This window comes from Phodopus roborovskii, unplaced genomic scaffold (assembly GCF_943737965.1).
Source record: "Phodopus roborovskii unplaced genomic scaffold, PHOROB, whole genome shotgun sequence".
In the NCBI taxonomy this organism is placed as follows: domain Eukaryota; kingdom Metazoa; phylum Chordata; class Mammalia; order Rodentia; family Cricetidae; genus Phodopus; species Phodopus roborovskii.
This window is the reverse complement of record NW_026125391.1, coordinates 23,859,627-23,876,321: the sequence shown is the minus strand read 5'-3', so window position 1 is coordinate 23,876,321 and position 16,695 is coordinate 23,859,627. Positions and strand designations below refer to the sequence as shown.

General features: G+C 42.5%; 1 pseudogene; it reads left to right on the top strand.

Annotated features, from left to right (window-relative positions):
• Nucleotides 1–4,996: 4,996 nt before the first annotated feature.
• Nucleotides 4,997–16,304, top strand: LOC127214934 (sodium/calcium exchanger 1-like; annotated as a pseudogene).
• The last annotated feature ends 391 nt before the right edge of the window (nucleotides 16,305–16,695 follow it).

Below are 16,695 nucleotides of genomic sequence, written 5' to 3'. Positions count from 1 at the left end.
TCCACTTGCTAGGTACTTCACCGCTGAACTTTATGCCCAGCTCTCCAAAGAAACTCAAAAAGCACCTGAGCTCAGATGCAAGAAAATCTGACTTGGAAGCCAACCAACCTGGTCTACATAGTGAGTTACAGGCTAGCTAGAGTTACACAGTGAGACCCTGACAATAGATAGATAGATAGATAGATAGATACATACATACATACATACATACATACATACATACATACATAAATACATACATACATAAATACATACATGCATACATGGATAGATAGATAAGGAAGTAGCAGAACAACCTGTACATGCTGTGATAATCCTGTTGTGACCCCCAACTCCAGGGTGGCAGAGGCAGGAAGGGTGCATATGTTTGAGGCCAGCCTGGGCTACATAATGAGACCGTGTCTCAAAAAACAAAGTAAAAGTCAGTAGTATCTTAGGGACACAAGGGCACACATCTAAAAAAAAAAAAACAAACCTAACTAAAAAACTAGACACTAATTACATCGATGGAATCAGAATTTGAGGGGAAGGGACTTGGAACCATTATTTCTAGGAAAATACTGAATATTTAGAGGTGGTGAGACTGACAGAAACCATAAAGGAAATATGTTGTGGGATATTTGATTACACTGTGAAGATGTGCCTTTGCCAAGCGCCTTCTGATCGGTTTAATAAAGAGCTAATAACGAGGCAGGAAGAGGTTATGTAAGACTTCTGGGAACAGACAGGACTCCAAAAGGAGAAAGTAGAGACAAGCCAGATGTGGAACAAGATGAACACACAGAATGGGATACAGGTAAAAGCCACATGGTAGAACATAGATTAATTTTTAAAAATTGGGTTAAGTTATAAAAGTTGAATACAAGCTTAAGCTATAGGCCAAGCTTTCCTCATTAATAAGAAATCTCCATGTCATTATTTGGGAGCTGGCTGGTAGGACAGAAAAGGGCTCATTTCAGAAATAGAAAGGGGCGGAGACATGTCTCAGCAGTTTAAGAGTACTACCTGTTTTTCTAAAGGACCCAGCTTTAGTTCACAGCACCCACATTAAGTGGCTGTAAGAATAGCTCCAGGGTATCTTCTGTTCCCCACAAGCACCCACGCATACACACACACAGATGGCCACACATACATATAAATACAAATAAATCTCAATGTGGACACTGTCCCACCCGTAACCAAGATGCTATCTGCAGTTGGTACCTGATGGCAAAGTCAGCTTTCTCCAATAAGAAATATTAACCATATTTAATTAATTAATAATTAACCACTGAGTGTATTAACCACACTTCAGGGCAGGTCCCATGCTCAGTAGTTAACACAAAATGAATTCAATGACACATTTCTATCATTTTGTTTTGTTTTGGCTTTTTGTTTGTTTGTTTGTTTTATTTAATGAGTTTTTTATTGTTTCTTTTGATTTCTATTTTGTGTCTTTGTAGTTTTTACTTTTGTTCTATTTGTTTTTCTTTTCTTTTGGGGGTGGGTTGGAGACAGGGTTTGTCTGTGAAACAGTCCTGGCTGTCCTGGAACTCATTCTGTAGACCAGTCTGGCCTTGAACTCACAGAAATCCACCTGCCCCTGGTAGGGAAATGGGGAGGATCTAGGAAGAGTTGGGGGAGGAGAAAATATAATCAAAATGTATAGTATGAAAAAATATTTTTGAGAAAAAAAATCTTAACAAGAAAATAAATTAAGAGGAAAACAGGAAATGGGAAAGTTGCCAAAGCAAAACAACAAAAAAAGTTTTTTCAAGAAACTGATAACCATTTTGGTGGTGCACATCTGTAATCTTAGCATTCTGGAGGCAGAGGCAAGAGAATCCAGAGGTAAAAACCAGCCTGGGCTACACAGGAAAGCCCTGCTTATAAAAAAAGAAGAAACAAGACAAAGAGGAGGAAGAGGAAGAAAGAAGAAGAAAAAGAAACAGCAGCAGTTTATAGCAAACTGTCACATCCTGCTGACAGATAAGTCGGGCCACTGACCACCAAAGGCTGGTGATACACCCGAGTAGTTGAGAGCTTACCTGACCTGTGCAGAGAGCCTTAGTTTAAAGCATTGAAAAAATATCAAATTTAACAAAATATAGATTACAGCTTTCCCTGGCGGTCATTCTAAGAATAAAGTCAAGAGAGATTTTTAAAAATTGATGTGCACTACTTTATTTATTGGTACTAAAAATAATGACTGACAAATTAAAGAGAGCCCCCTCCCCCTTTTGACATAAAAGCCCATTAGGTCCCTTTGCTGCTGTGCCTGTAAGGATGGAAAAATTTAGCCTAATTCTCCCTAGACTCTGCCCCCTAGCAGTGAGTAGGCAAAAGGTCATTCTTGACTGTTTAGGACAGGGTGGTTTACCGACAGCACCTGTGAGTGAATGAGAACAGGAAATGAGCCGTGCACACTACCCAGAAGCCCTAGTGACAGCAGACTTCCTGGGCTAAGTGCAGGCTTGGATAGTACAAATTGATTGGTCCACACTGGATGCTATGAGATGATTGGTTTGTGATGTGCGGGCTTTGTTGTAACCCTATAAAAGCTGTCTGAACCCTGTACCCAGGGTTCCCAGTCCTCTACCCCACGTGGAGTATGGCTGTGGACTCCAGTGCACTGGAATATAAAAGACCTCATGCTTTTGCATCAAGACCACTTCTTGTGAGTGATTTGAGGGGGTCGCCTTTCCTGAGTCAGGGTGTGAGGGTCCAAGCCCTCGGCGGGTCTTTCATGCCCTAAGCTGGTATCATCAACACTCAACATTCAGGACAAGGTCCTTGATGTTCAGCCCCAGCCTGAGTCTCTTACAGGTCATAAATAGCGTATATTTCTCTGAGGTAAAATGAAGGAATCTTCTGACTTGATTTTTAGCTACTCCTGGAGGAGGAAGACAATGAAAGGGCACTTCAAGAAAACAGATCCCCTTTATTAAAAAAAAAAAAAAAAAAAAATGAGAAAATGTCTATGTTTCCCTATAACAGTACAGACAAACAAATGCTTAATTTATATGGTCCTGAAAATGAACAGGCTTGAGTGCATGGAGAGTTCAAAACCTCTAACTGTCCATAGAGAACAATCTGCTGCTCAAGTAGCTGACTTCTTGATGGCTCCTCCTAGCTGTTACCCCTTCTTTCTGACCTTGAGTCTACCCTCAAATTATTTGTGAATCTGGCTGGAGGCATTTACTATTTATCCTGGCTTTTCCATAGTCTGGGCTAAAGGGCCAGTGCTTCCCCTTCTCTCTGAGCTCTCAGGGGTGGGGAGGATGGAACTCTGCTAATCTTAGTGTTGGACCTCAGTGTGTGAGGTCAAACCTCTCACCCTTCCAGTTACCCTTACGTTTCTTCCTCTTAGGATGACAGAGACCATGTTCTCCTCCTACACAGTCTCTCAGAGCAAGAGACCTTAGCTCTAAAACTCTTCTATATAATAAACAGGATGTTTCCAGCTGGACATTAGTGGTGCACAGATGGATCTCTGTGAGTTTGAGTCTAGCCTGGTCTACAGAGCTGTTACACAGAGAAACCTTGTGTCAAAAAATCCAACAAACAAACAAAAAAGAATTGGGGAAAAGGAAATGAAGGAAAGGGGTGGAGTCCATCCCTCCAGGGTCAAGTGGGACTGTAGTGGGTAGGGGGTGTCATCCACAAAGGTTTTATCTGGTATGAGAGATTTAAAAAAGGTTTACATAGAAGTTTTACAAGGTGGAGATTTGTGGAATAGTGGCCCTTGACTGGCTGACTACCTATGATGGCATAAGGAAAGTGAAACATTTTTCACACCTAGAACCCACAGAGTGAAAAGAGAGAACCAACTCCCCAAAACTGTTCTCCTATGCAGGCCCTGGCACATGCACAGTCACAAGTGCACAGAGTTACAGCTAATGAGCTTCTCTTGGAGCTTCTGAAAAAGTTTTAGAACTAGATACTAATGATGGATCACAGCTTTGTGACTTTACCAGAAACCACTGAAATTGATACTTATATGGGGTAAATTATATCATATAAGAATTACAACTCAGAGAAGAGAATTAAATGCTACTCAATAGTTATTCATCATAATTGTAGCTGAATTACTGGTTTAGCAACTAATTGGGGGTATTATCCTGAGATATTTTTTATGTATTTTTTTGTGTACTCCCTGCCCCTACTAAACTCCCTACCCTTACCCCTTTACTACAGTCAAAGGATATTGTATTAGCTTTCTTATATATGAAAACAACACATATGCAACTTGTTTTGATTAAGAAAATATAAAAGGATATGAATAAAATAACTTGCAAAGCCCACCCAGAGAGAACCATTGTTAATGTTTTTGGTGTGTATTATTCCAGATTGTTTTTCCCTGCATATATAAGGAGGATACTTTTGAACTATATTACTGTGACTCTTTTTCTCTTGCACATTCTTTGTGTGTATGCTACCACCCCTCATTCTGTATAAAGCATTCTTTTCCCTTAGATAACTAGTATAGTATTATTAGGGCAGGAATGAAAAGAGTGGGAAATAGCCTATATTCAGCCTTTTTACTTCAAAGCCAAGAATTTTGAGCAAATACTGAAAATTTTGAAGCCAGGTATGGTATTACCTGTAATCTTAATACTTGGAAGGTGGAGGCAGGAAGGTCAGGGGTTCAGTTCATCCTTCAAGTTCATCAGGGACATAATGAATTAAGACCATTTCTCAAAAACACAAAAGGAAAAAAATCGAAGCCAAGCCATACCCATAATTCCAACATTCTGAAGGCTAAGGCAAGAGTAGAAGTCTCTAAATTCAAGGGCAACCTTGGCTGGCTACATCACATGATCCTGTCTCAAAGTGTGTGTGTGTGTGTGTTGACAGAAAGAGAGAGAACATGAAAAACAGTTTTGAGAACCAAACTCTGAGAATACAGTATATAATTTAATGACTGCATTTCCCATTAATATTAGAAGAGATAAATTGTCCAATCAAACATATCATAGAGTTTTCCACTAGAAGCCAGGAAGAGATAAATCTCAAGATGCCAGAAATGACTGAGAGGAAAAAGAAGAAAACAGAAAAAGGCAAAGTGGACAGACACAAGTATTATGAGTGTAACGATAAAGTATGAGTGTAACGATAAAGTGTAAGGAAACTTGGCGGATTCCATGATGGGTGAGGGTGACAGAGGCAGAAGACAAACATGCCAGGCAGACAGAGCTTAGTGAGTTTTACTAGAAGGTGGGGGAGGGGTTGGAGAAAAGAGGTAAAGAGACACAGAGAAAAAAGGACAAAGAGGGAGACAGGAAAAGTCCTGTTTGCCCCAGGGGAACAGCAGGAAAGCAAGAAAGAGAAAAGATCGTAAGTGGGCAGGGTCTGTCTTTTAAGGGTCCTTTCCACCTGCAAGCAGACTACTCAGCCATGGTACTCTGGGCTGACCAAGGTACTGCCTGAGTGCATTCTGCCAGGTAACAGAGGCAGACCAGCATAATGCCTGAATCCTTACAATGTCTACCCTTTGTAGATTGAGTTCCTGGCCAGGGGACCATGTTGGACAGATCCAAAGGTTAACTAAAATGGAAAGAAAGTTTTGCCCTGCTCCCCAAATATAACTTGAAGGAAACTTTACCTTAGCACAAGGATAGAGGTGAGCCATAGTGATCAACAGTGGGATGTGACTAGCAAGCACCCGCTGTTCTCTAGCTGCAGGGTAGCTGAGCATCAGTTTGGAGCACGTAGTGCACACATACCAGAGCAGCTGCCAGCCATGAACTCCAGCCTCCAGTCAACACCGTGCCATGCAGCCTGGAGAACACTGGCTGCATAACCACCAACTCAAGGAGAAACAGACCTTTTAGGGAACTGAACTTGAAAATGACCGAACATTTATTCAATGGAGACCATTTTTAAGCAAACTAGGCTGTTGAACCCACAGATTATTTGATCTGCAGTAGATAACCTCAATGGGAAAGGTAAGTGATCACATCAGTATGGTGATATCTTGCTTGTACAAATAAAGCCTGTCTGGGGGTCAGAAAATGGAGCTTGCCATTAGCTAACCATAGAGATCTGAAGGTCTGTACAGACAGACAGGAAGTGAGGTAGCTGGGCAGAAACAGGATATAAGCAGGGAGAAACAGGAAAGTGGAAATTACACTTTTGTCTGCTGAGACACTAAGGAGGTAAGGTGTGCTTGCTGTGGCTTGTTCCTTGTCTCTGATCTCTCAGCATTACCCTCTACTGACTCCAGCTTTTTATTATCTAGACCAGTTAACAACTCCATTTATATATCAATCAGCAAATGTAAAGAAGCCACTGGCTTTCTTTCCTGAATAGTGAATTGTCTGTCTCCACCACAGAACTTACAGATATTTTTAGCAAAGTGAAATGAATAGCAAGCTATGTTTTGAGCACAAACACTTTGTCTGTTTGTTTGTTTGTTTGTTTTTTCGAGACAGGGTTTCTCTGTACCTTTAGAGCCAGTGGAACTCGCTCTGTAGACCAGGCTGGCCTCCAATTCACAGAGATCTACCTGTCTCTGCCTCCAACGCCCCGTGAGCACATACACTTTTTAAAAATCACATGTACTTATTTATTTATTTATGTGCCAATATGTTCCAAGGCATTTATGTGGAGATCACATAAAAACTTGTGGAAATGAATTCCTTTTTTCTGTGTGGGTGCTAGGGACCAAACTCAAGTCGTTAGGAGGCTTGGTGGCCAGCACCTTCACCCACCAAGCCACCTCAGCAGCTCTTGAGCACATACACCTTTATAGTCTGGTATTCTTTGCTTGCAATGTTGTTTAACGTTTTTTATTTATAATTAGAGAACAAAGACTATGTTTTACACGTGGTCAAATACCTATGTGTTTGTTTTGAGGCAGGGTCTCATGGGACTAGGCTAGCCTTGACCTCATGTGGCCAGACTGTCCTTGAGCTCCTGGTCCTCTGGCCTCCACTACCCCAGTGCTAGGATTACAGGTGTGTGCCACTATGCCCACACATATTTTTTATGTCCCTTTATCTACTTCTCTGAACCACCCTCACTGCAGCTCAAAGCAGATACTCTATCACTTCCTCTAAAATTTCTGGTCTATATCCCTGTGTATAAACATTTAAAACAAAAAGCCAAGTAACCCAACCCCCACCGCCAACACACACACACACACACACACACACACACACACACACACAAGCAAAAACAAAGAACTGTGCAGCAAGCAAAAGACAGTTGGTTGGAAGAGTCCAGTAGCAGTAGTAGAAGCACTAAATAGCCACCAGAGTTGTCTGTACTTATTTTAGGCAAATCACCTTTTTTCTTTCTGTTTTGTGAGCTCCATCCCTGAACTATAGATAACACCTTACATATTTAAGTGACCCTCAAATAAGAAAATGTACATGATACCACTTTTAAAGGAATGCAAAATGATCAAATACATTTTTTTTTTCCAAGACAGGGTTTCTCTGTGTATCCCTGGCTGCCCTGGAACTGGATCTGTAGATATGGCTGATCTCGGACTCAGAGATCCACCTGTCTCTGCCTCCCAAGTGCTGGAATTAAAGGTGTGGGTTACCACTGCCTGGCTGATCAAATACATTTTTTTAGTACCAGCCCTATTTATTCGTTGTTGCAGGCACACTTGTGTGAGCCACAGGATACATGTGGAGAGAACTCAGTTCTTTCCTTCCACTGTGTGAGTCCCTGTGATCAAACTCAGGTTGCCAGGCATTAGCAGCAAGCCCCTTCATCTACTGAGCCATCTTGCCAGCCCACCCACCTAATTTTACCAGTGACTCCTGACTAGACCACCAAAGAGTCAGAAATGAGACTTTCTTTGCTGGCTCTACTTCTTCAATACTCTTGAAATTTGTGGCCTTAGAATAACTCTGCCAACTCCTCTCTCTAGCTGCTCCAAACAACCACTGTGGGCTCTAACTGTAGCCACCAGTCTGTAGGAGAGGATTACTGGGGTAATACTGGCCTGTTAAGAACAACTGAATGGTTTTTGTATAGCTGACATGTGGTCATTGACTGGCATGGGTGGGAAAAGGTAATTTAGAAAAAGAAATACAGTCAGGGAGGGCATTTTTCATTCTAACAGTGATAAAGATCGGTGCTCTTCCACTTACCCAATTAACTGGTTTTACAGGTCCTGACTTGAAACAAACAAATAAAAGTTGAGGTTATCTGGTCCTGAAGAGATGGCCCAGAGGTTAAGAGCACTGACTGCTCTTCCAGAGGAACTGGGATCAATTCCCAGCACCCACATGCAGCTGACAGCTGTCGGTAACTTCCAAGATCTGACACCCTCACACAGACATACATGCAGGCAAAAACCAATGTAATGAAAATAAAAATAGATAATTTTTTTAAAAGTTGAGATTTTCTTCACATATCAATAGTCTTAATGTATGGGATAAGCAATCAGAAAGCCAGACTATCTCCCAGGCAAAGGCATGCAGCCTTGATTTCTGGACAGGTGGTATCTGGTAGCCTATTCTGTGGCTCATGGGATTCGCCATCTCTCATCAAGTGTTGTGGTCCTGAATAATTCCTTTTCTGTGTTTCTGATCAAATTCAAAGTCACATATTCACAATCTGAGAAACATCTTCTTGGGGAAAAAAAAAGTACTTCATTTAATCCCAGTCCTCAGGCGGCAAAGGCAGGTGGATCTCTGTGAGTTCTAGGCCAGCCCAGTCTCCATAGAAAGTTCTAAGCCAGCCAGGGCAATTTAGTGAGAGTCTAGCCACAACTTTTTGTTTTAACATTGCTGGGTAAAAAAAAAAATACTTTTGACTGCTGAAGCAATTATTCACTTAGAAATATTAAATAAGTATTTTTCATAGACCAGGACCTGTGTTAGGGAAAAAATGAATCCAGCCCAGATTGGTCTGAGAGGTATAGGCAAGCTAAGTCAAGCGAAACCTCCCCTACTCTATGCAGTATTGGCGGTTCACCGGCCTAGCAGCAGCCAGCAGAATTTTCATTAGGTAGGCCTGTGTAGATAAGTTAGGTCATAGTGTGCTCTTGGAAGTGCTGTTGGGGCCCTGGCCCCCTTCCTTTTGTTTGTCCCTGAACCACAAGAGACTAGGAACAGGCATCTTCCGCACACATGCTTGTGCCATGATGTATTATTCTACTTCAACAAGGCCCAGAGCAACTAGACCAACCAACCATGGATTTAAACAAAATAAACCTCTGCCCTCAGAATTGATTTGTCTCGGGTATTTGTTCCAGTAGCAAAAGCCGACTAACACATCTGGCCTACATCGTTCTCCGCACTTATTCTATTATTTAGTTATTTACTTATCTATTTACTTAGCAGTGCCAGAGGATTGGAAACATATCCTTGCACATACCAGGCAAGCACTCCAGTGTGGATCTGTGTCCCCATTCTCTAATTATCACTATTTTAAAATAAAATTTCTTTTATTTCATTGCAGATGTCATGTGCTTATTTAGGAAATACAAAAGGAGGAGAGATGGCTCAGTGGGTAAAAGCTCCAGAGCACTTACAGAGCATCAGAATTTCCAGCAACCACATAGGGTAACACACAACTGCCTACCACTCCATCTCCAAGGGATCAACACCCTCCTCTGTCGGTTTGGCGGGGAGGGTCTCTTCATTTTTTGTGTGTGTGCACACACATGCAGACACACATGAACAGATTAAGTAAAAAATAAAATGTAGACTTTAAAATAAGATCCAAGGATATTTTAAAGTCCTTTTAAGACGGTGTTTTTGGTGCCATTTGCTTTGGTCTGTCTGGTTTTTGTTTTTTGGGTTTTTTGTTTGTTTGTTTTTTTGTTTTTTTTTTTTTTTTTTTTTCTTTCTTTCTTTTGGTTTTAGAGACAAGGTGTCTCTGTATAGCCCTGGCTGTCCTGGAACTCACCGAGATCCGCCTGCCTCTGCCTCCGCCTCCCTGAGCTCTGGCTGGGGTTAAAGGAGTGAGCCACCACTGCCAGATTCTCTTTTGTTTATTTTCAGACAGGGTCTCACCATGTAGCACTGTCTGGCCTGGAATTCAGTAATTAGACCAGACTGACCTCAAATTCACTGAGCTCTGCTTTAAAGTCCTTTGATGGTCTAAGAAAAATTTAAAGTTCACTTTTGTCTTTGTGTAACTATTTTACACTTGTAAATAGATAAAATTTGCCACCACAAAATTTCAGCTCTCAGGCTGCCATAAAACTAACCTGGAAGGAAGCACTAGAATACATTAATATTACACACCAGACACTTCCCATCCTCCGTCCACAGTCCATCAGCAATGATTGGGACACATGTGACCATGCTTTGGGACTGTTGGATACTTAGAAAAGAAAACAAAACAGTGTTCCATTTTCAAAGAACAGCTGGCTGCGATTCCTGTGTCAGTCTTGCTTTACAACCCTTTCTCATTCTTAGTTGTAATTAATTTACTGGAAAGATTTTATGGGAGTTAATTGACAATGCAAACACTGTTCTCTGATTTAAAAAAAAAAAAGTCTGCCTTGTCATTCCTCCTATTGCTATTTTTTTTTTATTATAACTTTTTCAAAGAAGCCATTGGACACTGACCAAATTACATTGTGTGGCGACTATAAAACTCAGCAATATAAACCTTCTCCAGGATGGTCTTACAGCCTACAAATGAATTCTGAAGAGTATTTGACAAAGTCAAAACGCCATTCCAGCAGCACGGAGCTGGAGCCATGAGGAGTAATTGGTGTGGCTGCTGTGTCGTGCAGCCTCTTTCTGTTAGGCTTTTCATAATATTATTGTGATGGGGGAAGGGATCCCGGTTAATGATTTCTGTGCCCATTGTTTTATCCTCCAGAAAGTCCTTTCAAGATTGTTCATTGGAATCTGGCTTTACACATGCAGTCCAAGCTTGTCAGCCTGAGTCAGTGTCCATTGTAGGCTCCCAGTAATTCTTTGTGAAGGGTGATATGTATAGCAGAAGGAGCTCCAAATGGTCATACTGATCATCTCAGCTCTCAGGAGGCTGAAGGCAGAGGCCAGCCTGGGCTACACAATAAGATCTTGTTGGCAGGGGAGGGGAGTCCTGGGTATTAATTCTAATTTTGACCCTGTCCATTTGTAGCATTTGTCTCTTGACAGTCCACTTAAAAGAACTATCAATTGCTAATCTGTATAACTTTCCTAAATACCTCAGTTACTGAGGGGAAGGGACAATACAAGTTTTAAAGTCCTAAGCAACTATTACCCATCTTTTATTGTGGTAGAAATTGAATATAAAAATCTGTTTCCACATCTTTAGGAACAGTAATAGTGAGTGCTACCAACAATATAATGCAACCATCTCCAAGACTCCATCTTCCCAGACTGGAAATCTTCACCACTAAACAATTCCACCTGACTCCCTCGGCCCCATGGCATCTCCACCCCACTGTCTCTTTCAATGACTTGACAACTCTCTACATATTGATCCCAGTTCCCTCTCTCTTCCATCTTCCCATGCCCCCCACACACCCACCTCTGCGCCATTCCCTACCCACTGCCCAGGGAGAGTAAGGTCTTCTAGGAGGGATCATCAAAATCTATCAAGTTATTGGGGGTGGGGCCTAGGCCCTCCCTCCTGTCTCTAGGCTAAGGGAGTATCCCTCCATGGAGAATGTGCTCTCAAAGTCTTTTTTGGGCACCAGGGATACATCCTGGTTCCACTGTCAGTGTTCCCATAGACTGCCCAGTCCTCCTAACTGAGACCCACATTCAGGGGGTCTGAGTCAGGCCTATGTTTGTTTCCCAGCTATCAGTCTGGGGACCACGAGCTCCCCCTTGTTCAGGTCAGCTGTCTTTGTGGGTTTCTGCACCCTGGTCTTGACTCATTTGCTCATCAATTTTCCCTCTGTAACTGGATTCCAGGAGTTTGGCTCAGTGTTTAGCTGTGGGTGTCTGCTCTCTTTCCATCAGCTACTGGATGAAGGCTCTAGGATGGCATATGAGGTAGTCATCAATTTCACTATAAGGAGAAGGTATTTAAGGTAGCCTCTCCACTATTGCTCAGATTGTTAGCTAGGGTTATCCTTGTAGGTCTCTGGATATTTCCCTAGTGCCAGATTTTTCTTCAAACCTATAATGGCTCCCTCTGTTATGGTATTTCTTTTCTTGCTCTCCTTTATTCTTCCCCTGACTCAATCTTCTTGCTCCCTCATGTCCTCGTCTCCCCTCCCCTTCTCTTTCTCCTAGTTCCCTCTCCACTCACTGCCCCCCAACCCCCACCCCCAATATGCTCTGGAGATCTTGTCCCTTTTCCCTCCTGTGAGGGACTTTGTATGTCTCTCTTAGGGTCTTCCTTGTTTCCTAGTTTCTCTGGCAGTGTGAATTGTAGGCTTTGCTCTATTTCTAAAATCCATATATGAGTGAGTACTTACCATGTTCTTTTTGTGACTGGGTTACCTCCCTCAGGATGGTTTCTTCAAGTTCCATCCTTTTGCCTGGGAATTTCAAGATTCCATTGTTTGTTTTCCCCACTGAGTAGTACTCCCTTGTGTAAATGAGCCACATTGTCTTTTTTTCTCCTTTTTTAAATTTAAATTTGAAACAATGTTGTTTTACATGTCAATCTCAGTTCCCTCACCCTCCCATCCTCCCCTATCACCACCAGCCCATCCCCTTTTTGCTCCCCAGGGAGGGTGAGGCCTTCTGTGGGGAGTCTTCAAAGTCTGTCATATCATTTGCGGCAGGGCCTAGGCCCTCCTGCATGTGTCTAGACTGAGACAGTATCCCTTTATGTACCATGTTTTCTTTATCCATTCTTCAGTTGAGGGGCATCTAGGTTGTTTCCAGGTTCTAGCTATTACAAATAAAGCTGCTATGAACATAGATGAAAGAAGATACCAGAAAATGGGATAGGTAGGATCAACATAGTAAAATTGGCAATCTTATCCAAAGAAATCTACAGATTCAGTACAATCCCCATCAAAATTCCAGCACAATTCTTCACAGACCTTGAAAGGACAATACTCAACTTTATATGGAAAAACAAAATACCCAGGATAGCCAAAACAACCCTGTACAATAAAGGAACTTCTAGAGGCATCACCATTCCTGACTTCAAACTCTACTACAGAGCTATAGTCCAGAAACAGCTTGGTATTGGCACAAAAAATAGACAAGTTGACCAATGGAATAGAATTGAAAATCCTGATATTAACCCACATACCTATGAACACCTGATAAAAATTATACAATGGAAAAAGGCAATCATCTTCAACAAATGGTGCTGGCATAACCGGATGCTGATGTGTAGAAGACTGCAGATAGATCCATATCTATAACCATGCACAAAACTTAAGTCCAAATGGATCAAAGACCTCAACATACATTCAGCCACACTGAACCTCTTAGAAGAGAAAGTGGGAGGTGCCCTTGAACTAACTGGTACAGGAAACCACTTCCTGAACATAAAACAAGTAGCACAGACACTGAGATCAGCAATTAGTAAATGGGGCCTCCTGAAACTGAAAGCTTCTGTAAGGCAAAGGACACGGTCAACAAGACAAAATGGCAGCCCACAGAGTGGAGAAAGATCTTCCCCACCCCACATCTAGGTGTTTCTTATATGTCAAATCATACAGTATTTGCCTTTTTGTCTGACTATTTCACATAGTGTAACAACTTCACAGTCCATCCTTGTTGAAGGATGTGCTACATTTTCCTCATTTTCATGTTTAATTTTGAGGGACACCAGGGTCTTGTTATGTTGTCCAAGATGTCCTCAAATGCCAGGATTTAAACAATGCTCCTCCCTCGTCCTCTAGAATATCTAGGCAGCAGGTAGATGTAAAACCTCTCTGCTCCAATGCTATGTCTGTCTGCACATAAAGAAATGTTTCCCTTTGTAAGAGTTGCTGTAGTCATGGTGTCTCTTGATGGCAATAGAAACTCTAATAAAAATGGAAGTTTGGTCGGTGGTGGTGGCACATGCTTTTAATCCCAGCACTTCGGAGGCAGTGCAGGCGAATCTCTGTGAGTTCCAAGCCAGCCTGGTCTGCAGAGTGAGTTCCAGGACAACCAGAACTGCTTCACAGAAAACAAAATGCAGAAGTTGGTACCAGGGACTGGGGCATTGCTGTGATAGGCCTGACCATGTTTTTGTTTGGAATAATATGGATTTTGGGATTTTGGATTAGAAAAGCAGTGGATGCTTTAAGTGCTTCGTAATGGGCCATGCTAACACAAGCATGGAAGACAGTGGTGCTGAGTGTGCTTTGAACTGTGGTGCCTGGATCAAGAGGTCTCAGAGGAGGAGAAGAATGTTAGAATGTGGTCTAGAGACTGGTCTTGTCATATTTTGGTGAAGAAAGTGGTTGTTTTTTGCCTTTGTCTAATGAGTCTACCTGAGGCTAAAGGGAAGAGTTTTGGATTCATTCGGTTGGCAGAAGAAATCTCAAAACAGCCTAGTACAGACTCTGTTGTGCAGTTATTAGTCTTAACTCTGATGAAGATTTATAATGAAAAGGAGCAAGCTGAGCAAATAAAAATACTACATGTACTGATTGAGAAAAGGAGCATCAGGAAGTGGACAAGAGCAAAATCCTGTGTTCAAGGAGATAAACAGATTAAGAAACAATAAAGGGAGTGGTGACCTCAGGGCAAGGTCCCACCCAGCTAAGTTTCCTAAGTGTGAAAAGGGACTAAGGAAAGCTTGGAGACAGGTGTGGTTGTGCTGGCCTTCAATTCCAGCAGAGCTTGAGGCCAGCTTGATCTACAGAGCAAGTTCAAGGACAGCCATTGAAAACAGAAAGCTGATGAAGATGTTATTGGACTAGAGGGCCATGTTCCAGCCCAAGCAGGCAGCAGAACTTGGCAGCTTCAGCACTGTGATTGTGGTTTTAGAGTCATGGGGTGTTGACTTCAGAACAGAAGATGACACAGCCAATGCAGGGTCTGATTATGAATTCACTGAAGGGACTGTGGTCTTCAAACCTGGGGAGATCCAGAAGGAAATCAGAGTCGGCATTATTGATGATGATATCTTTGAAGAAGATGAAAACTTCCTTGTGCATCTAAGCAATGTCAGGATCTCCTCTGAAGCTTCAGAAGATGGCATACTGGAAGCCAATCATATTTCTACACTTGCTTGTCTTGGGTCACCCTGCACGGCCACATTTTTGATGATGACCATGCAGGCATCTTTACGTTTGAGGAACCAGTGACTCATGTGAGCGAGAGCATTGGCATCATGGAGGTGAAGGTTTTGAGAACATCTGGAGCTCGAGGAAATGTTATCGTTCCCTATAAAACCATTGAAGGAACGGCGTGAGGTGGAGGAGAGGACTTCGAGGACACATGTGGAAAGCTTGAATTCCAGAACGATGAAATTGTGAAGATCATTACCATTAGAATATTTGATCGTGAGGAATATGAGAAAGATTGCAGTTTCTCCCTTGTGCTTGAGGAACCAAAATGGATAAGAAGAGGAATGAAAGGTGGTTTCACATTAACAGATGAGTATGATGACAAGCAGCCACTGACTAGCAAAGAGGAGGAAGAGAGGCACATTGCAGAAATGGGGCGCCCCATCCTGGGAGAGCACACCAAGCTGGAGGTGATCATTGAAGAGTCTTATGAATTCAAGAGCACTGTGGACAAACTCATTAAGAAGACAAACCTGGCCCTTGTGGTGGGAACAAACAGCTGGAGAGAACAGTTCATTGAAGCCATCACTGTCAGCGCTGGGGAAGATGATGATGATGATGAATGTGGGGAGGAAAAGCTGCCCTTCTGTTTTGATTACGTGATGCACTTTCTCACAGTATTCTGGAAGGTTCTGTTTGCATTCGTCCCCCCTACAGAATATTGGAATGGCTGGGCCTGTTTCATTGTCTCCATCCTTATGATTGGCCTCCTGACAGCCTTCATTGGAGATCTGGCTTCCCACTTTGGCTGCACCATTGGCCTGAAAGATTCCATGACTGCGGTTGTGTTTGTCGCTCTTGGAACCTCAGTGCCAGACACATTTGCCAGTAAAGTAGCAGCCACCCAGGACCAGTATGCAGATGCATCCATAGGCAACGTCACTGGAAGCAATGCTGTGAATGTCTTCCTGGGAATTGGTGTGGCCTGGTCCATTGCTGCCATCTACCATGCAGCCAACGGGGAACAGTTCAGAGTGTCCCCTGGCACACTAGCTTTCTCTGTCACTCTCTTCACCATTTTTGCATTCATCAACATGGGGGTGCTGTTGTACCGGCGGAGGCCAGAAATAGGAGGTGAGCTGGGTGGGCCCCGGACTGGACTGCCAAGCTCCTCACGTCTTGCCTGTTCGTGCTCCTGTGGCTCTTGTACATTTTCTTCTCCTCCCTGGAGGCCTACTGCCACATAAAAGGCTTCTAAAGAAACAATCAGATATAGTAAATTTATATATATACATATATATACATAAAGAGTTATGTATAAGGAACAGAGGAAACTGACATTTGTCATGTTCACTTAACCTGCTGATGGAATCCAGCTTCAAGAACATACTCTGTACTAGGGTGGAAGTCAGAAACCACCATCTCCCATTCCCGGGGCATCATCTTTTTTGAACAAGGCGTGGAGGCAGAGTCATCTTGCAGCTCAGCCTAGAGGGGCTATACTCTCTCCAAGTTCATGAATGGTTTAGGTTTTTGACCTGCTTTTCTTGTTTTGTTTTGCTTTGTTTTGTTTTGTTTTGTTTCCAGTGGGGTCAGGGAGGTGGCGGTTGGCTTTTGGTTTGGCTTCGCTTCATTTTGTTTGGAGAGCT